The sequence below is a fragment of the Tamandua tetradactyla genome, chromosome 1, assembly GCF_023851605.1.
Source record: "Tamandua tetradactyla isolate mTamTet1 chromosome 1, mTamTet1.pri, whole genome shotgun sequence".
NCBI lineage: Eukaryota > Metazoa > Chordata > Mammalia > Pilosa > Myrmecophagidae > Tamandua > Tamandua tetradactyla.
Genome location: NC_135327.1, coordinates 40,996,350 through 41,018,313, shown reverse-complemented (window position 1 = coordinate 41,018,313; position 21,964 = coordinate 40,996,350). Strand labels below are relative to the sequence as shown.

The 21,964-nt window shown below is 44.9% G+C and overlaps 1 protein-coding gene across 6 annotated transcripts in view; it reads left to right on the top strand.

Annotated features, from left to right (window-relative positions):
• Nucleotides 1-21,964, top strand: part of SLC24A3 (solute carrier family 24 member 3) — a 540,914-nt gene that overhangs the window by 291,441 nt on the left and 227,509 nt on the right. The window lies entirely within an intron of this gene.

The following is a 21,964-nucleotide window of genomic DNA, read 5'->3' as shown; positions in this document are numbered from 1 at the left end:
TGTTAAGTAATCCAGCAACGCAGACTTATCCATAGACCTGCCTATAAAAGAAGTATCAGTGAGAATGTTTCTAATGTGGATCATCTAGACATGCTCCAAAATTCCCATGGGAAACTGGGGTACACAAAAGAGACTTCTTCACCCCACCCACCAACCCCACTCCTGAGCAGTCAGGATGGCAGCCATCTGGTCAACCTCGGTGTTCTCAGAGTGACAAAACTGATATGTGGGTCTGAGGGGAAACCTCTGGCCATTCTGCTTTAGTCCACTCTGTCCAGGTATGGGACTCTCTCATCGCCATCTCCATGTTCACCCTACCTCCGGGTGTCCAGGCTCCATTTTCAGGGTTACATGCTTTAAAGGAGGTGGGGTTGCACACAGGACAGTTTATTTGGGAAGTAGCCACACAGGGTCAGGAGGCTCCTGGTACTGGATGGTCAGGCACGGACTCCCCACAGTAAGAATTCTCCAGGACTGGCAATGAGGCCCATGGACATCACTCCCTTTTGGCATCCTCATGTGACAATTCCAGGACTCAACAGAAGGTTGTGGGTTCCTCCAGGTCCCCTTAGCTCCTGTCTACATTTTTCTTCTTCCCCTGCCCTGGAAATTTCTGTGTGGTCTGGGAATCAGGGAAACTTGCCTTGTGAGTGTTCGTCCAAATTGTCTCTTGTTCCTAGATCAGCGTTTTAAATTTGAGAATTTGCTGATTTCTGTCTCTTCGACCCATGAAGACCTCCTTGCTCTCCAAAGCTGTGGAGGAAGCTGCTTGACGTGGGAGGCGGGCCATGGGGAGAGCAGCGATGGTGTTTGATTGAAGTGTAGGAGAAAGAAGGAGGCTATTGAAAGATTATCCTCCCTCTGGTATTGTGGTTATTTTCACATGTCCCTTCTGTATTTCCTCAATTCTGCAGCATTCCCATCCCCCCATAGTGCCTCGATGATCTCAGTCTCTCTGTCCCTACCCCTTCTCTCCCCAGCCACACCATCTTTTTTCTCTTGGAAGACATGAGCTTCTGCTCCTCGTACCTGGGCTTGCAGATGGTTCACTGTGACCCACCTTCTGCCATTCATCTTTCCTTGCTTCTGCCCTCCTTGCCCTCTACCTCCACAGCTCATCATGGCATCATTCATAGCCCCCATGAGATATCACCTATTGGTCCAGCTCATTCTTTTCCTCCCAGGCCACAGATCGCAGGCTGATCTATGGGCTGGCCTCGGAAGGATCAGGTCTTCCTCCAGTTTAGTCAGCGTCACTGGATGCTTGTGGCTCCTTCAGGAGCTGCTGCAAGTGGAACATATGAAATAAGCCTCTGTAGTCCCAACTGCCCCCACCCCACAGGGGAAAGCCAAAACTTAAAGTGGGAGTGTTCTTAAAGAAGCTTGAAGTTGGGGGGAGTTTGTCCCAAGTGGTAAGGACCACCTTTCTCCCAGCTTATGTGACCCTCAGTTCATGGTTGGGGCTTGAGCCAGTCTGTCCCCACACTCGTACCTTACTGAGATTGAAGTCTACAAAGTCACGGGGGCTCTCCACTTCCTAGAAGAGGCCTCAGCAAATGGATGCCATTTCCTGCAGCTTGAGCTTCTTCCATTTATCTCTGTTGTTTAATTTCAATATCTGAAAGGACCGTTTCCCTGGAGGTGCTGCCTGGGGCCTAGATTGCTTTTATTGAGAGCCAAAGTATAAACTAATTGATGAAATAGCCTGTTCTGCAGGGGCAGAGGGGCGGGGGTCTCAGCAGGACTTGGAGAAGGCCCTTCCCTACTGCTCCTCCCTCAGCACACAGAGAGGCAGCTTTGCAGATCAAAGCTCACTCTTTAACACAGCCCCAGGGGCCATTTCTGTCCTTGCAAGGCTCGCCTTTTGCTTTTTTTTAGCTCTAAGACTCAATTTTAGGACCAGCCCTGGTCCAGTAGAAGTTTCTTCAGTGTGGAAATGTTCTATATTTGCAGCATACCTTTATCTGTCCAATTTGGTAGCCACTGTTAAGCACTTGAGGAATGGATTATGTGTTTTGTTTCATTTTAATTAATTTAAATTTAAATAGCTGTGCATGGCCGGGGTTAACTGTAGAGGGAGTGGAGATGGATTCTATCTCAGCATGTTGCCTCCCTTTGCTTACACTGTTAACTTGAAATCAAGAAGCAAAAATGGCCAGTAAAAAGGGTAGCCAGCCAGGAGGCCCTGCTGTGCTGTTCACTCTTAAGGGATGACCTGAGTTGAGCAATTCAGCAAGCAGAAGGCAGAAGATTTGTCTGTTCTGAAAAGCTGAGTTCTTGTAACAAGTCACAGAACTTCTCCAGACCTCAGTTTCCACATCTATAAAATGGGAACAAAGAGCAGGTATTCAATAAATGTTAGGGTTTTTTGTCTTCACCTCCTCTTCACCCTTACAGTCCCCTGCAGGCCCCACGCCTCTGCTTAACTTCACAAAACCGCTGCTCTCATGGGCCCAGAGCCAGAGCCTTGCAGGCATAGGTATCCCTGGGAGCAGAAGCGGGCCAGGGCAGGGAGTTTCCGGGAGCAGCCTCTCTGCAGCTGTCGTTTCCCCCAAGCCCAGGGTTCTGGGAGAGGGAGCTGCTGCAGGGGGTTGGAAATTGAAAGGGACCTACATAATCTGGTCAAAAATGTCCCCTCAACAACTCACTCGCTGGACAGACGTGTTTAGTTAAGAGATTTTACCCTGGAAGAGAAAAATGATTAGAACAGCTTGTGGAATTTGTTGTTTATTCTTGCAGAAGTGCTGAGCATGGCCTTAATTTGTCAGTGTCAACAAAGAGCTAAAACTGGTGTCCAGAGAGGATTAGCACAAAGAGAGTAAATGATTATGTTTCAATAGATCTTTAGTTACTCCCTCCCTTCCAGGCTCAGGAACCTCCCTTACTTCAGAAGGCCCCAGACTAACCGTCCGTGGACTGTTCACAGACCTGCTGGTGAATCGATCCTCCAGGACCCCTGAGCAAAATAGGAAGAGTGATGGTTTAGAGCATGCGCTTGGAGGCAAGCCCACCTGAGCTGCAGTCCTGGCTTTTCCACTTACCAGCCAAGTTGCTTGCCGAACCTCAGTTTCCTCTTTTGCCTGGAGGTAAATACGGCACCCTCCTCATCAGCCTGCTCTGAGGAATGAATGGAGGCAGGTGTGAGCAGCCCTTAGCAGAGTGTCGGGCGCTGCGTGGATAGTGCCTTAACCATACCTTCCTGGCACTTGTCACTTGTGTGTGACTTCCACCAGGGCCCATTCTGCAAAAATGCAGGGTGGCCCGCTGTGTCAGAAAATTAACAGCCAACTCCCCCCCCCCCCCCCCCCCCCCCCCGTCACCTCCACGCAGTAGCATCAAATGAGAGGAGTTGGGGGATGACACCTCTATTCCCCGGTGCCTCGGTTGGTATAACTGAAACACTTTTGTTCCATCTGTGCTCTCACCCGGAATTCCAATGGCAGAAGTAAGCTTCAGCAGCCTTAGTTTTCCAAGGCTGCTATGACAAATACTACAGGCTGGTGGCTTAAGCAACAGGGATTTAATGTCTCACAGTTTTGAAAGTTAGGAGTCTGATGTCAGGGTGTCTGCAGACCATGCTTTCTTTGAGGTCTGCAGTGCCTAGGTGGTGGCATGCTGGCAGTCCATCCCTCAGTCTCTGCTTCCATCACATGGCCATCTCAGCCATCTCTCTTTCCCCATCTGTCCTCTCCTACTGTGTCCACATTCTGTCTGCTTATAAGGACTCCAGTCATTTTGGATCAGGGCCTACTCTCATTTAGTTTGACCTCATTTTAACTAATAACATCTTCTGAAAATGCTATTTACAAATAGGCTCACATTCACAGGACCAGGGATTAGGACTCGTACACACCCTTCTGGGGGGACACGATCCCCACTCCTATAGCGTTGCCCATCCCAGTACTAGCTTGAAAAGCAGCTTTATTAACTACCCTTCCTTCCATGCTCCCCTACTGCTGCTTCCTGGGATCACCTCCCAAAGAAACTGCGTGCACTGGAATCTAGGTCTCAAGTTCTGATTCTAAGGCACAGGCTGAATATATATTACCTATTATTATATTATTACTAGTATTTTGCAAATTAGGCCCCTCTCTAAAACCCCTGGGTCTATGGGAGAGGCAGAATACTGAGACTCCAGGCCTTCTGGAGATCCACAGACGAGAGTAGATCTGTCATCACTTTAGAAGTTTGGGGAATGAAGTTTGGAGCAGACAGTTTTTAATTTAATCTTCTGAGAAGCCCCAAATGGTGGGGAGAGAGAGGTAATTTTGTGTTTTAGCTCGGCGCTCTCCTTCAGTCTAGAGAGTATACGTGTTGCTTAGACACCAAATGTTTACCCAAGGAAACTGGACATCTGCTGCCTGCTGGGAAGTGCTCTGCTTTGTTGTATTTGTCTAATTTATTACTCAGTCCACCCATCCCCACCCGTCCCTACTCCATGTATTGTAAATGTTGGTGCCTAATGGTTTTCTCTCTTTGTCAATAGTTTCATGCTGATTCTATTCCCTGGAGAATCCCAGTTTAAGTCCTGCTGGGTACTTTTCCTTGAGACTATAGAAAAAAAAGCTACCCAGAGTGAACTTTATTTTTTCTCTTTCTCTCTTTTTTTCACCTGTATAATACAGAGACTCCAGATAGGGGTTCAGGTATAACAAAAAGCCTGACCTTTAAGCAAAGCAGCCCCTACACCCCAGGAACCCACACATGTAGGGCAGGCCAGTGCAGTCAGCATTCTGATGGGTAACCTCCTCCTCTCAGGTTTGCAGTAACCAAGGCACATGCCTGAGGCTGGCTCCCCTAGAAGCAGAGCCCAAGACAAGGTTTCCAGTTCAAGTATTTCATTTGGGGGAGGGTCCCCACAAGCACCTTGGGAAGGGAGACAGAGTTGGGAAGGCAGCCAGGGAAAGGTACATTCTCAAGCAAATTACCAGTAGGTGCAACTGGAGCTTAATCCCCCTAGGGACTACGGGAGACAGCGTAGACCGTGTGTCTCAGGTGATGCCATGGTATGAGGGAACTGGTGTATTTATCCACCAGCTTCTGTCAGTGATTGGCTTGGGGGTGATTGCCCCCTGGCATTTCTAGTCTGCCCGTATGCATCTGAAAAAAAGTGGGCTCCAGAGGCTGGATGCAGCACTCAGGCAAAGGGACAGAAATGGTCAGGTTGGAATGCTCTGGAACAGTGAGTGCTGAGGGACAGGGGCAGGACCTGACAGTGCCTGCTGCGACTTGTAACGGGGTCCCGCCCTGAGGAACAGACTCACATATGTGCACATGCTTTGAGCTCATCCTGGAAAATTCTAGCTGGCAGACTTCCTCCAGGTGTCTTCCCCAGCTCCACATTCCACAGGCTTGGTATGTGTGGTTAGGATTGAGATGCCATATAAGTATCCTCTGGACTACCTGGCTGTGAGTTCCCTGAGGCAGGTTGTTTTGGGAATCTCTCCTGGAGCTTTCAAGGATGGTTGGGGTCGAGGTAAGAAAAGAAAGATCTGGCTTGATATACCCATTTGTCTGAACCAAGTTGGAGAGAGAGGGGATGGAAAAGCCCGTCCTGTCTTCAAGTGGACTTTGGGTTGACATGGAAGAGCTGCCAGCACCCCCTCATGTGTGTCATGTCACTCATCAGTGGACCTCCACCCTCACACAGCTTTGCTTTCTCATCCAGCCTAAATGTTTCCTTTCATATTCCAAGGACAATGAATAGCAAAGGCCTTGTCTTGTCCCAAAGCATCTGTTTCCTTCTACACTTTTCCTCTAGAACTGTATCTAACCAGTCCTACTGATTCTACCACCGTTTCTCAGGATTAGTATGAAGTTGTAATAGTGCAAGCCTAGGCTCTGCTATCTGTACCTGTGTGACTTTTAACTACTCTGGGCCTCAGTTTCCCCATATCTGTATATAAGGATGATGCTATCCCATCGGAGTTTTTAATGGGGATTAATAAGGTAAAGCATACAACTTGCATGTGACAGACATGAGAAAATGTTCGCTACATTATATCCCTTGCTTCTACATTGGATCAATGTGCAATTATCAGACAGTGTCCATCTTAAATGATCTTCCTGACTCCACTCTGTTCCTTTCCAATCAAAATTAAGCTCAGCCAGCATCAGGTGAACCTCCTAAGAGTCCAGGTCATGTATTGCCCAGAAATCTCTCCAGCAATCCATGGCATGGTACTGAGATGGGTGAATTGAGAGTCAGATGGCTTGAATTCAGATCCAAGCGTCACCATTTTCAAGGTACATTACTTTGGGTAAGCTATTGTACTTCTTGGTGCCTCACTTTTTCTATATCATGGAGGTTACGATAGTATTTGAATCAGATTATTCCATACTATGTTCTTAGCACAGGGCCTGGCACTTTGTGGTCAGTAATCATTAGCCATTGTCATTATTGTCATGTTGGCATGTCCTCATGTCCTCCACGGTCCATTGCCAGTCATACTTCCAGTCTGTTTTTCTCTTCCATATGTGATGGTCTAGCAAAAACCAATTCCTCACCACCCATCAAAAAATCCTGGGGTCTTCCTTCTTCCAGTTCCTGGCCAGTCCCCTATCACTTTTGCTTTCCTTTGAAACCTTCTCAAAGTCCAACTAAATGCCATGTCCTCCTTTAAGTTTTTCCTATCCCCATAAAGAAAAGTTGAACTTTACACTACCATGAATCTCCCTCTACAAATTACTACTTTCCTTTACTCCTCTCCTAAGGAGCTTCATGCATGCTAACCTCTGTTAGGATGTGTATCCTATTGCTCTATCTTTTCCCAAATAGTGCCTAGAAATGTGGACCGTGCCTTAGTCATCTTTATATCCCCATAACACCAGCATGATGCCTTTCATCGAGTAATTGCTCACTGCATGTATTTTGTGTGAGTAAATGAATGAATGAAGTATGCTTATTATCTTGGCTTCAGGATCGAGTCTATCCATTAAGTAAGAGTTATTTACCAGATGTTTTCTTATGAGGCTTTGGAGGCTTCAGCAAACTAAGTAAAATAAGCTGGACTTTTTAAACCAGACCTTCTTTGAAAGACATGTACTCAGGATGCTGTAGCTTATGAAGCAAGAAAGATGGAGTTGAAGCAAGAACATAGAGGCCATCTATACCAATGGCATCGCTCATCTCTCAACAAGATGTTGGTGCTGCCCACATAGCTTGGGCATTGCAAAGTTGAGAAGAGACACTCTGGCAGAGATGTGTCTATTTCACAATTAAGCAGTGACTCAGAGTCATTTCTGAACATTGATATGAAGACATAGCATGTAAATAGACAATGATCTCCACCTTCTATTCAGTTAAATCTTTTCCCCTTAGTGGGCAGAGTGGTGCACACACCCCCACCCACCTAGACATGTCCACTCAGAACCTGTGGATGTGGCTTTTTTTGGAAAAAGAATGTCTGCAGATGGAAATGAGCTAAGGGTCTCGAGACGCAATCATCCTGGATTTGGGTGGACCTTAAATCCAATGGCAAGTGTCTTTAGAAGAAAAGGGGAGAAGTCCCAGTGGAAAAGGCCCTGAAGATGGAAGCAGAGATTGAGGTGATGCATCTACAAGCCACAGAAGGCCGAGGATTGCCACCAGCCAACAGAAGTTAGCAGAGAGGCATGGAATTGAGCAGCAACCAACCCTAATAACACTTTGATTCAGACTTCTTGCCTTCAGAACTGTGAGAAAATAAATTTCTTTTGCCTTAAGCCGTCAAGTTTGTGGTAATTGTTAAAGCAGCCCTTGTAAAATATGAATGTAGCCTCTATCTATTGAGATGCTATGTCACAACCAAACTCAGTGCCTGACACATGGAAGGCACCTAAGCATATTGTTAGTTAAGGATGAACAGAATTGAGGTTTGGGGATAGAGCTTTGGTTTACTAAGCTGATCCATTTGGGGAGCAACTACTAGAAAACATGCAGTCCTGTTTGTCCCAGAATTTATGATCCAGCCTAGAAGTTCAGGCTCTTCAAGTCCCCTCCCTTTCCCTGAGGTACAAAATAGCTTTCTTGCTCTGATTAAAAGCTCCTAAAGATATTCTAGGACCATCTCCATTCCTGGTACTTTCTTGCTCTCATACTTTGAGTCTCAAGGGCCCCCAAAGATAACTTGCCTTTTCAATTTTCTTCATCACTTTTCTTGAGGAAGTTGAAACAAGATCCCTAGAGTCAGAGGACATTTGAAATGAACTCTTCTACCCACCATGGGCCAGGAGCCCAAGAAGGTACCCATTTACCCAATTACTTACATGTAGGACATGTGTCCTTAGCTATACAGTGATGCTATTTTTGTTCTAGAGTCTTAATTCCTAAAGTTCTCTTCACTGTTTCTCCCAGGAATCCTAGGAGCTGTTTGCAGATAGGTTTCTTGATGACTTGCTCTTTTATCTAAAAACTCAAAACTAGTTTATGAGTTAGGACCAAATAGCCCTCACTATTGGGCCTTTGGTTTGGATGTTTTTCCATTGATCTGCTTGATGTGTCCCCACAATAGTGCCCATGAGTAGGTTCCAAAGGTAATCGTGGAATCTGTCTTGCCAACTATTTCATTAGCACTCTGATTGATTTCATTTTATGCACAGAGGCGGAAGCCTGAGGAAATCTTCTTTCCTTTCTTGTTAGAACTGTCTTTTCTTCTGTGCTGTGAACTACAAGGATTAAGGCAGAGGTATATTTTTTGGCAGTTAGGATAATGCTTTTTAGCATCTGAAGCTGTGAGAAGAACAGCATTTGGGCTTGCTCTGGGCCCTCTCTTCCTCTCCTGGACATTGCCTCACATTCATTTTGCTTCATCACTTTAGTTTTGCAGAAGCAGCTTGGGGACTGCCCATTATTCTCCTCTATGAGGGGTACGTGCTGGAGGATAATTTTGCCCTGAGCTCATATGCATGCATGACACATCCAAACACATAAAAGTACATGCACATGTGTATTTATGGCTCCTGTAGTATTTTTAAGCACATTAGGCAATAATTTTTAACATGTTAGGAACAGCTACTTAAAAGGTATTTCTGAATAACTTTATGTATGTTTATGTATTTATTTCTATTTAATATTTCCCTTGACAACGCAGACAGCACTTCTTAGGTCAGTGAAGAGGGAGACTGTATGTGCATGCAGTCAGAATATAGTTTGATATGGAGCTAGGAGCTTTCACTCTCTCCTGCAAACCTGTTTATCCCTTGGCTTTGCCATCTCAGTGATTGTTGCCCCCATCCAGTGAGTTGCTCAGACTGGAATCCTGAAAATCAGCCCTAATTTCTCTCCTTCCCACCCCACCCATCAGCAACTCCTGTCCATGCTACATCCAGCATGTGTCTTGATCCCATCTCCTTCTTATCATCCCCACTGACACTGCCTTTGTCCAGACCACCATCGTTTCTTGCTTGGCCCACTGCAAGGGTTTGCTGAGGCTTCTCCCCTTTCATCCATATTCCGTAAGTGATCCTTTAAACACACAAATTAAAATCAGGACTGTAGGGTCTGGACCCTGCCTCCCTCTCAAAATTCACCACTTATTCCTCTCTCCCCACTACTGTGCTTCAGTCTCCTGGATCTTCCTCAAACATTCTAGGCTTGCCCTACAACACCCTCTTTTCTTTTATACTCTTTGACCCTGGAGACTGCTGGCTTGTGCAGATGTTCATATACATCCCAGTTATTGCTTGCATGTGATCACCCACAAACAGCAAGCCACCTGAAAGTTTTTCTCTACTCTTTGCACTGCTGACAATGGAATCAGATATTTCTATTCCAAAAATGGCAAAAATTGAATCCTCCTCTCTCCCTTCATATAGGAAAGAGACAAGTTAGCACAGAGAGGAATCTGTTCAAACTAGAAAGAGCTCTGCACGACTAAAGAAGTGATTTACTGTGTTATTCCTTATAAAGTTAGCCGGCCCTCATTTAAAAAATACCATTGGAAAAGAAATAAAAGTTTTCTGTGAATATATTCACGTATACTCGATTCAGTAATGATGGTACAGAGACACAGCCTGAAAAGATGAGGGAATACAGGCATCCTTCATTGTAAGACCTGAGCAAGAGCTTCAGTTGTTCCCCATTGTGCTGGTTTGAAAGGGTGTATGTCCCCTAGAAAAGCCATGTTTTAATCTAAATCCCATTTCATAAAAGCAGAATAATCCCTATTCAAACTGTATGTTTGAAACTGTAATCAGATCATCTCCCTGGAGATGTGATTTAATCAACCGTGGTTGTTAAGCTGGATTATGTGATGACATGTCTCCACCCATTTGGGTTGGTCTTGATAAGTTTCTGGAGTCCTATAAAAGAGGAAACATTCTGGAGAATGAAAGAGATTCAGAGAGAGATTCAGAGAGAGCAGAGCATAACGACATAGCCACGAGAAGCACAGTCCACCAGCCAGCAACCTTTGGACATGAAGAAGACGTATACCTCCGGGGGAGCTTCATGAAATAGGAAGCCAGGAAAAGAAGCTAGCAGATGATGCCATATTCACCATGTGCCCTTCCAGATGAGAGAGGAACCTGACTGTGTTCACCATGTGCCCTTCCACTTGAGAGAGAAACCCTGAATTTCATCGGCCTTCTTGAACCAAGGTATCTTTCCTTGGACACCTTAGATTGGACATTTCTATAGACTTGTTTTAATTGGGACATTTTCTCGGCCTTAGAACTATAAACTAGTAACTTATTAAATTCCCTTTTTTAAAAGCCACTCTGTTTCTGGTATATTGCATTCTGGCAACTAGCAAACTAGAACATCCATTGAGATCCTTTTAATAACAAGATATGGAGAAGTGTGTCCTCACTGGGCATCACAAGGCTGGCCATGCTGCCTTCAGTGTCTTCAAATCAACTGAGTGCCAAGGATCTCTCTCTGCTTGTCTTTAGAGTAAACAGGTGATGGTGCCAGGCCATTCATCAAAGGAGAGAGTGTAGCTGAGTGAGAATGTCACCATCTTAAGCTTGTTGATCTCCATGACAGCTCAGTGATGGTGGGTCAGTCTATCCAGAGACACCACTGGCTAGCCCTATGGCCTTGTTCCTCTCGATCTTGGCTTCTTCACCTATGAAATGACAAAAAGATTCTCAAGGTCAAGTCTCACTCCAAGATCCATGATTTACACAATAAAAGAGGGGATGGCTTCTGGGTAACTTGAACCATCCATCCCTGGACAGCCAGGACATTGTCCGATTCCCTAGAGCGCAGCCTCTTCTGATTCCCTGGAAACATGCCAGGAAGCATGATGTCCCCCGGCCATAAGCCACTAGGCAGTGCTTGGGGGCTTGGGCATGGTGGAGAGCCAGGCTCTCTCAGAGGCTATGCCTTGTCATCTTACATCTCCATGGCTTGTGGGTAAGATCGTATAATATGACCAGCGTGGACAAAGCCAAGACATGTAGCTGCCCCAGATAAGGAATGGGACTCTAGTAGGAAAACAATGGCTACTTCTCAGAAAATAATAATCCTGAAGGCCAGGAGCTAGATGCTTGGCAATGCCTGCTGCAGCTTGCCAGAGACCCTGCAGGCAGACTGTGCACTCATCTCAGGATGGGTGCTGAACAGAGGAGCCACACAATATTTATTGCTCCCCTGTTGTAGGTTCAGCCATCATAACTGATGTCCCATTTCCTTTTCCAGCCACAAATGGACCCAGTTACAGATACAAGTACATCAGAGGGTTTTTCAGAAGTTCTGAAGAACTATCAACCAAGTAGTTAGAAATTTCTTCTCTCCTACTAAGGTGCTTACAAGGGGGAATGGGAGAAAGAGGAGTGTGACACATGGAAATAGATGATGCACAAACAGAATCGTCTGATTGTTTTGTTACCAGGTCGTTAAGAGAAGGATGGTGGGGAGCTGACCTCGTGGGGAGGCTTGCTGCCAGACAGGGGTTGTCTTCCGTCCTCCTGAGTATCTGTAATCCGCCCTATTTTATAAATGAGAAATCAGGGAAGAAATAAGAAGTAACTTGCCCAGGAAAACTTATTGCTTAGGTCATGTTTAGGCTGATGTACCTAAGTACCTCAGGGTTTGATCAAATCAAGAAATAATTGTTGAGAATGTTGTAAATAAGAGGTGCAGGATGGAGACAGGGAGGTATAAGTGAGCCCCAGTCCTCACCTTCTGGGAATCCAACAGCTCTTAAGACAAGGCCTGGGAAACATTCTAGTAACAGATGACCTCAAGTGACAGTCCAAGCACTGTCATTGAGAGAGTTGGTCATCCTTCCAGAAGTCCTGCAATGTGGAAGTCCTTGTTTCCACTTTGCACATGGATGAGTAAGACTCAGAGGTTCTATGACTTGCCCCCACACCACCAGGGACATAGGCATTATTATTTCCTCCCTTTTACAGATGAAGAAACTGAGGCACAGAGGAATAAAGTGTCCTGCCCAGGACACCCAGCTAATGGGTGGTAAAGCAGGGTTTGACCCCAGGCTACTGTCTGCAGAGTGCAGGTGGCAGGGAGGGAGGGAGGGGATGTGCCATGACGTCAGAGGTAAAGGTGGAAGGAATTCCGGGCTTGATCAGGAGACACAGTGTTCCATTTCCTCAGCCTTTATTCTAGACAGGACTCTAGTAACCACCTTCCCTGATTTCTGTCATCTACCAGGCAACCCTGGGGGACCAGGAGGAGGAGGAGGGTGGGGCCAGCATCTCTGAGGCCCAGGCCCAGGTGGGCAAGCTTTAGGGGACTGGCCTGCAGCCCCCTGTCCAAACACTGAACAGCTGGGATCTGCCCTCCCCTCCCCCACTCCCTTGTTAGTCTGAGTCACTGCATCCTCAGAGACTCTCTTATCCCTGACTCGGGGCTCGTGCTTGAGACATGACCTGCTGGTGTGAGGGAAGAGATCCAGATGCTATGTGGGAGTCCTTCCACCAGACCAGTCACCTAGGTCCATCTTGTGGACAGGTGCAGACGACGGGGGGCTAAACAGACATTCATCCTTTCATTCCTTTGAGCAGTACTTCCCACGCACCTCCCAGAGGCCAGACAGCTCATGAGGCATGGGGAACTCAGGGGTATATAAAATGCTTGTAGCTTACATCCAGTGAGAGAGACAAACAAATGCACAGGCAGTCACACGACAAGAAGGTGCTGCCCACAAGTGTTACTTGCATCAGACACTGTGCCGGAAGCTTCTCATTCAGGGTCTTGTTCAACCTTTTGAGAAGGGCATCTCTGGACCTATTTGTCATATAAGGAGCTGAAGGTCTAAGGAGTGAGAGAATTTGCCAGTGCTCACCAAACTTAAAGGTAGGGTATTAATTGATGTAATCACAGTTGGCATGGGTCACCCAGGGTTTGTTCAAAACATCATATAACTGTAGCGAGCAGAGACATTGACCAACCAGAACAGAGGGATAGCCGCTGCAAATAGCCTGTTTGGCCAAACCAGTGCACGTGAGCTGAATTTTGAAACTGCCCTGACCCTGTCTTAGGGACAAAGAAAGCTGCCTCCACAGTTATCTCCTGCTGTGAAACAAAGCACCCCAGAACTTAGTACCTTAAAACAGCATTGGTTATGAATCCTGTACTCCATGGCTTGACAGGATTCTCACACAATTGCAGTCAGACCATCTGAGACCAGAGCCACCTGGAAGCTCTACTGGAATACACATCCCAGAAGCTTCTTCACTCACCTGTGTGATGCCTCAGTGCTGCTGCACAGAGCTTCTGTCCTGCACAAAGGGGGCTAGACTGCTGACTCGGCCACCCAGAACTCCACTGGAGCAGGGGGAGGGGGGCAGACGCTACCCAGTAAGTTAAGGACTGCCTGTCACTGGGTCAGTGTCACTTCTGCCATGTCCTACTGTTAGCTGCAGAGACCCTCCAGATTTAAGAGGGTGGAGAAATAGAATCCACCTCTCACTGGGGGTATGGCAAGGTATCACTGCACGTGAGCCTGAGATGAGGTGATAATGCTGGGTCACCTTTGAAAAACTCAAGCTGTCCCAGCTCTCTTAGAAGAGGTTGGATCTGAACTGAGCCAGGTGAAGAAGCAGAGAAGAGTATTTCAGGCAGAAAGCCAGATATGCCAAGGCAGCGGGGAGAGCATGGAACATCTTTGAGTTTACAAAGCACTCACCGTGGCTGAGTGCCTGAGAATAAGGAATGGCAAGAGCTGAGTGAGGCAGGACAGGACTAGATCCAGCAGATCATCTAAAGCCTCCCTGACTTGAGGAGTTTAGGTTTTAGCCTCAGAGCATTGAAAAGCCATTCAAGGGTTTTAGTAAAGCAGGAGTTGATGCAACCATATCTACATTTTGGAGCAATTTTGCTGGCCCTGAAATGGAGAGTGAGTGGATAAAGGCAGATAAACCAAATGGGTGCTTTTGTGGACAGAGTAATTCAGCCTCCTGCATGCTTCCGCTTGGTTGTCCCACGCCCCAGGGGTGTGGGCCACCTAGCCAGACTCTCCTCCCAGCACAGGGCTAGACCCTGCTTTGGCCTTTGGTGAAGGCTGAGCAGCCAGGCTGTGGGAAGAGCAAGAGCCCCTGGGTGGTGTGTTTGCAGGGCTCAGGCACCCTTATTTGTCTGAGATTCTAGGAGCCTTGGAATAGCGCTTGTGATAATTACAGAATCCCCACATATATTGATGAGAAGCAGCTACATAAATAGCACAGCTTGGTATTTACAAAGTGCCAGTTTCTGTAAATACAAAATTTTGGCAGTTCTTATCAAGCGGCTGGTCCCCTCTCTGAAGCCAGCACTTCTGTTATTCAGAACGATTTGTAGGGGAGGCTGCAAGTCACTCCTAACTGTGGCCAATCTGGTGGTCTCCCAGATCCAATTCCACAAAACAACCAGTATGAAACCAAAAGCAGTGGTCCCCAATCTTTTTTGGAGTGTGGGGACTCCTTTTTGTTATGCAAAAAGTGTTCTGACACTCCTTCACCGTATATGCCCAGGGACTTACAGTATCCTTAAGACAAGTCAGGGCTCCCCTGGGGGTTTCTGTCTACAGATTGGAAACCATCTAGAGACCTGGATCAGCATTTCCCCAAAGTGTTTTCTGTGGACACTAGTGTTGAAAAATAGTCATAGTTATCATGTGGGAAATAAGAATTCCTTGATTAAACACTTAAGTGTTTAACAAGTGCTAAGTTATTGTTTATTTGCTTTTTAAGTGTAGGGTTTCCCACGTTTAATATGCTAACTTGGACCATGACTTGCAGTGCAATTATCATAACAGGGTCTCCAAAACTGTCCCCAGAACGCTCTTTTTCACAGAGCGTCTTTTTTTTTTAAGCATAACAACATACAAACATGAACATTCTTACCATATGATCATTCCATTCTTGGTATATAATCAGTAACTCACAATATCCTCACCTAGTTGTATATTCATTACCACGATCATTTCTTAGAACATTTGCATCAATTCAGAAATAGAAAGAAAAAGAAAAAATAAAAAAACTCATACATACATACCCCTTACCCCTCCCTCTCATTGACTGCTAGTATTTCCGTCTACCTAATATATTTTAGCCCGTTTCCCCTATTTTTTTCTATACCCCTTACCACTCCTTTTCATTGATCACTAGCATTTCAATCTACTAAATTTATTTTAACATTTGTTAATTATTTATTTTTAATCCATATATTTTACTCATCTGTCCATACCATAGATAAAAGGAACATGAGACACAAGGTTTTCACAGTCACACAGTCACATTACGAAAGCTATATCATTATGCAATCATCTTCAAGAAACATACCTACTGGAGCACAGCTCTACATTTTCAGCTACTTCTCTCTAGCCTCTCCAGTATACCTTAAGTAAAAAGGTGATATCTATATAATACATAAGAGTAATCTTCAGGATAACCTCTCAACTCTGTTTGAAATCTCTCAGTCATTCACACTTTATTTTGTTTCATTTCTCTCTTCCCTCTTTTGGTTGAGAAGGTTTTCTCAATCCCTTGATGCTGAGTCCCAGCTCATTCTAGGATTTCTGTCCCACGTTGCCAGGAAGGTTTATACTCCTGGAAGTCATGTCCCACACAGAGACAGGGAGGGTAGTGAGTTTGCTTGTCATGTTGGCTGAGAGAGAGAGGCCACATCTGAGCAACAAAAGAAGTTCTCTGGGGGTGACCCTTAGGCCTAATTTTAAGTAGGCTTGGCCTATCCTTTCTGAGGATAAGTTTCATATGAACAAACTCCAAGATTGAGGGCTCGGCCTATTACTTTGGTTGTCCCCACTGCTTGTGAGAATATCAAGGAATTCTTCACATGGGGAAGTTGAATTTTCCCCCTTTCTCGCCATTCCCCCAAGGGGACTTTGCAAATACATTTTTATTCGCTGTTCAAATCACTCTGGGATTTATCGGGGCATCACTCTAGACAAACCTACAAAATTTCATGCCCCACACAAGGTTCCATGTACTTATCATGTTCAATTAAACTGTCCACATAAGTTATATTATGAAATGCACTAGTTAAAATATAAATTTTGTACCAAATAAACATTTTTTGCTTCACTCTCACACATAGGTTTTAAAATATGAATGACCATCCATTTTCAACACCTTGCAATATTGACATTCCTTTGTTCTTCCTCATGCAAAAACATTTTTTATTTGTACATTTAGTCACTATCATTATACACTAGGCATTCCTGGATTATCCCATCTCTGTCTTTATCGTCTATCTTTCCTTCTGATTTCATTTGTGCCCCCAGCCCTCCTCCTCGTATCATGCTCACATTCACCTTCATTCAGTGTGCTATCATTATTTCACAGAGTGTCTTAACAGGAGTTTTCACAGCATTCCGCTGTGGTTGATGATCACCTTCAGGACTCAATTGATTTTGGCTCTTGAAAGAGTGGGATTATATCAGTAAGCTTTTGCTATCTTAAAAAATAACGCCAAAACTTTATAGCCATTCATTTACGTTCATTAAATGGGTCAGCTTAGTTCAACTGGGGGGCTCTTCTGGGCTTTTCCAAGCTTCTTCGTTTGCCTCTAATCAGCTGCCAGCAGCCAGGTGGCCCTACTTTGGGCAGTTGGCTGTAGCTTAGGCAGTGAGAGCACTTGGGTCAAATGGTCTCTCCTGCTCCATCAGACCAGCCTGGGCTTGTTCACTCGGCAGCTGAATTTGGCTCTAGGAGATCAGGCAGCAGCAGCGAGGCCCTCTGAGGCACATGTCACCTCAGCCACATTCTTTCGATCAGAGCAATTCACAACGCCAACTCCTGTTAATACCAAACCAAGGAGAAGTGTCCACAAGCAATGGAGACTTCCAGAATTCTATATGAGAAGGACTTAGGGAAGTTGATTTGCTTGGAAGAATAAAGCTGGGTTATTGTTGGATCTGTGTTTGCGTTACAAACAAAATGAGATGTGGACCTAGATTGCATGTTTATTCAGGGTGCTGGTAGGGGGAGGGGCTGCTAATGGAGATTACACAGGGCTAAAGTCAACCCCAATCCTCCCCTTGGTGTCACTGCTGGAGGTGAGTCCAAACTTCTCTCTCCCAATAAAAATGATCTTCAGGTGTGTTCTAGTTTGCTAGCTGCTGGAATGCAATATACCAGAAATGGAATGGCTTTTAAAAAGGGAGAATTTAATGAGTTGCAAGTTTACAGATCTCAGGCCAAGAAAATGTCCCAATTAAAACAAGTCTATAGAAATGTCCAATCAAAGGCATCCAGGGAAAGATACCTTGGTTCAAGAAGGCCGATGAAGTTCAGGGTCTCTCTCTCAAGTGAGATGGCACATGGCGAACACAGTCAGGGCTTCTCTCTTGGCTGGAAGGGCACATGGCAAATACGGTGTCATCTGCTAGCTTTGTCTCCTGGCTTCCTGTTTCATGAAGCTCCCCGGGAGGCATTTTCTTTCTTCATCTCCAAAGGTCGCTGGCTGGTGGACTCTCTGCTTTGTGGTGCTGCAGCATTCTCTGCTCTCTCTGAATCTCTCATTCTCCAAAATATTTCCTCTTTTATAGGACTCCAGTAAACCAATCAAGACCCACCCAAATGGGTGGAGACATGTCATCCCCTAATCCAGTTTAACAACCATTCTTAACTAAATCACATCAACCAGGGAGATGATCTCATTACAGTTTCAAATATACAGTATTGAATAGGGATTATTCTACCTTTAAGAAATGGGATTTATATTAAAACATGGCTTTTCTTAGGGGGCATACTTCCTTTCAAACCAGCACAAGGTGTCAAAGCCCACCAACCAGAGATGACCAGAAGTACCCCTGCAGTCGCTCACAGTGCAGAGTTATTTAATGTGCTGCAGCAGGGAGAACAGACTCCAGAGGAACTTGATGAGCATGGCTGAGTTTGTGCTGCTTGCCTCTAGGAGGGATGGTAAAAGAAGGGGTAGACCTGGGTTGTATTGTTGTCAAAAAGACGTTGCAGTTTGTTAATTGAAAATCTCAAGTTTTTGTCTCAGAAGCAGTAATAAGATTTAGGCAGTTTTGTCATTGATAAGGCAGCAGCAGTCACTCAACAGAGAGGATGTTGATCATTTTGGAGTTGGTGTTCAACCTTGGTTATGTCCATTTAAGATCTGTTGGCCTTATGTGTGGCCTGGTGGAAATGCTGTTAAAGTTCTCTAGGGAACATCATGATTAGATCTCCAGTGGAAGGATGATATTTCTTCACAGGCCAGGTTGGAAGTTGCTCAGTAAGAGACTTTAACATGTCTTAGCCTCAGTGTCTGCTGACAGAGGCCCTGGACTTCTTCAGTCATGTTGGAGATCTGGGAACTTCAGGAATGAATCCCCAAAGGCTGGAGGTCTGGGAACCTCAGGAATGAATCCCCATAGGCAGCAAGAAGTTGAGCTGGCTGGTTGTAGCCTTGGCCCTCTGCCATTGCCAAAGGGAACCACTTCAGGGAGTGGACACCTCCCAGAGGGGGCCCTTTGTTTGTCAGCCTTGAAAGCAGCACATGGATTGGAAGAGGGACTTTTGGATACTCCTGGACAAATCAGTTGACTGTCTACAGTAAAACCAGCATGTGGCTCCTGACCCTGCCAGGCTCACAGGCCTTTGGGGAAGTTGATGGAAAATCATCCAGGGAGCACTTGAAGAGGGCCATCAGGAGCACACATAGTGCCTCTGCATGAATCACAAAAGGCCAGTTACACAAAGGTGCCCCCTCCTGGGTGGAACATCCTGATCAGGGCAAATAGTGTGGCCTGGGTCTCCTGCCCCTCTCAGCTGAAAGGCCTTGTGCAATGTTCCCAACAGTCTCTGTATTCTTTACAAGAAAGGTTTCTCTTCAGTGTCTGTAGCAGGGTGAACACTCCCCCAGAAATTTTGTTTGGCCATTACTTCATTTCTGCATACTTTTCATGAGACCTTTTCTTATTCTAGCTCATATTACTTAACAGAAAAAATCCGTTAATCTCAATCAGTCAGTCAGCAAACATACCCACTTTGCCTCCTTGTTCTCATAGCAGAGAAGTGTGAACCAGCCATGTTACTGAAGCAGAACCTGTATTTTAGGTTCTGCCTTTGTATCGAGTTAAGGTCAGGGTGGCACAATGATTAGGATTGTGGAAATTGGAGTGACCTGTGTTGGAAATCCACCTCCACCAGGGACTAGCAGTGAGACCATGTATGTATCTGTTAATTGGCTTTCCAGCACCTCATTTCCCTCCTCTAAGATGAGATGATAGTAATACTTGAGGCATGAGGTTGCTGTGAGATATGGGTAATGGAATTGCTGGCTCTTGTTATTTTCTGTTGTTATTATTATCTCAACATGGAATAGAAAACGGGGGCAAATCAGAACTCTCCTGTGGAAGGTGATAACTACTTTGAGCATTTTGAATTTCCTGAAAATTCCAGAGACATCTGTGTCCGTGTGCTACCACCAAGACACATTTGACAGCCAGAAATTAATGCATCTGGATTATCTGTATTAATGTTTCCCTCCACTGATGCAAAATTGAGAGTTCACAGTATTCCCATTTGCATTGTAAATTTTGAGACTAGGCCTCACTTTAGTTAATATAGTCTAGCTTCCTGCAGGAGCCAAATAACTAAGAGACGTGCTCATAAATATTGGAACTTTGACAGAAGCCAGACATTTCTCCTTCTTTTTCTATATCCCAGATCATTTTCAGGATATCCTTATAGACATCCCCTGGGAAATAGGGCCACTCTAAAAATGCTGCCACATGTGCTTGGCACAATTGTTCACCCTTCTTTGGCTAAGTTAGGAGCCCTGTGTATTGCAGACTACACTCCGTTTTCTAGGTTTCTAATTTTTCATGTGACTCTGGGTTTCTTCACTCTGCTTTCTAGTTCCTTTTATATCCTTTCCCTTCTTGCCTGGCATTTTCAAGGAAGATTTTTTTTTCCATGTTATTTGCCTACTTTAGGAACAGGAATCCCATTAACCACAGAGCTAAAAATACCAACTTCCCCAACTGCATCTGTCCAAGAGATTTGCTGAAATGTCATTTCTCCTCTTAAATCTTCATATCCTCCTCCACACTTGGGTTTGGTCCCAGGCACAGTCCAGTTTGAGTGTCATTATCCATCTCTCCTCCATCAAATCCCTTCCCAGGTTTGCTCCTTTATTTCCCTTTTATACCTTTTAACCTAGAGATACATTACCAAACCTAGTAGTCTTCTTAAATCACAATATATGCTCAATATACATTTCCAACAAAAGAGTACATATCCAGAATATGCTAAAAAACTGTTACAAATCAATAAGAAAAAGACAACCCTATAGAATTAAAGAAAGGGCAAGACTTGAACAAGCACGAAATTCAAGAATGGCCAATTCAAAGAGGAAATTCAAATGGCCAATAGGCCTATGAAAACAAGCTCGACTACATTAGCCATCACGCAAATGCAAATTAATTCAGTACCACGGTGCAGCACCACTGCATACCCACCAGCTTGGCTAAAATGAAAGACTGGCATTATCAAATGATGGCAAAGATGTAGAGCAGCTGGAACTCTGGTATACTGCTGATGGTAAAATAAATTGATACCTCCTTGTACAATTGTTTGGCAGTAACTACTGAAGCTGAACATATGCATGCCCTATGACCCAGCAGTCCCACTTCTAGGTATCAACAGACGTGAGTACATATGCACACCAGATGTACTAGAATGTCCATGCAGCACTGTCTGTACTAACCAAATACCGCGAACTACCCAAATGTCCAGCAGTAATGGAAATGGGCAGTGATCACACAATGGAACACTGCACAGCAATGGTAGTGAATTATGGGCAGCTACAGGCAACAATGTGGTTGAACTTCACAAACATAACGTTGAGCCAGACAGCATATGGACTGTATGAGTCCATTTATATAAAATACCCAAGCAGACAAACTAACCAGTGAGATAGAAGTCAGGAGAGTGGTTAGCCTTAGGGTTAGCCACTGCAAAGGGGTATGAGGAGATTTCTGGGGAACTGGGTATGTTTTGTTATTTCTTGTTTTTTAACTTTTTCTGAAATAATTTCAAACATACGAGCCAGTTGCAAAAATAATACAAACCCCATGCAGAATAATTCTCAGATAAACTTGATACCCAGATCTACACATTTTAACATTTTACCAGCTTTGCCTTGTCATTCTTTTTATATATCCAGCCAGCCAGCCAGCCAGCCAGCCACCCACCTATCTACCTACCGAACATTTGAGAGTAGGATGCACACATCATATTCCTTGAACCCATCCTACTTCCATGTACATTTCCTGTAAACAAGCATATTCACTTACATTATCACCTTAGGTGCAATTATCATGTTCAAGAAATCCACCATTGATATAAAGCTTACGTTCTATGTTCCATTTTTTTCTTATGAACCAACAATATCTTTTTGAAGCTTTTCTCCTCCGTTCTTAGATTTCATCCAGGCTCATGTGTTGCATTTAATGGTCATTATCTCTTTAGTTTCTCTCTTTTCTTAAATTGTGAAAACACTTATACAGCATTAATCTTCCTGTCCCAACCCCTCCTAAGTATACCATTCAGTGGGCTTAAT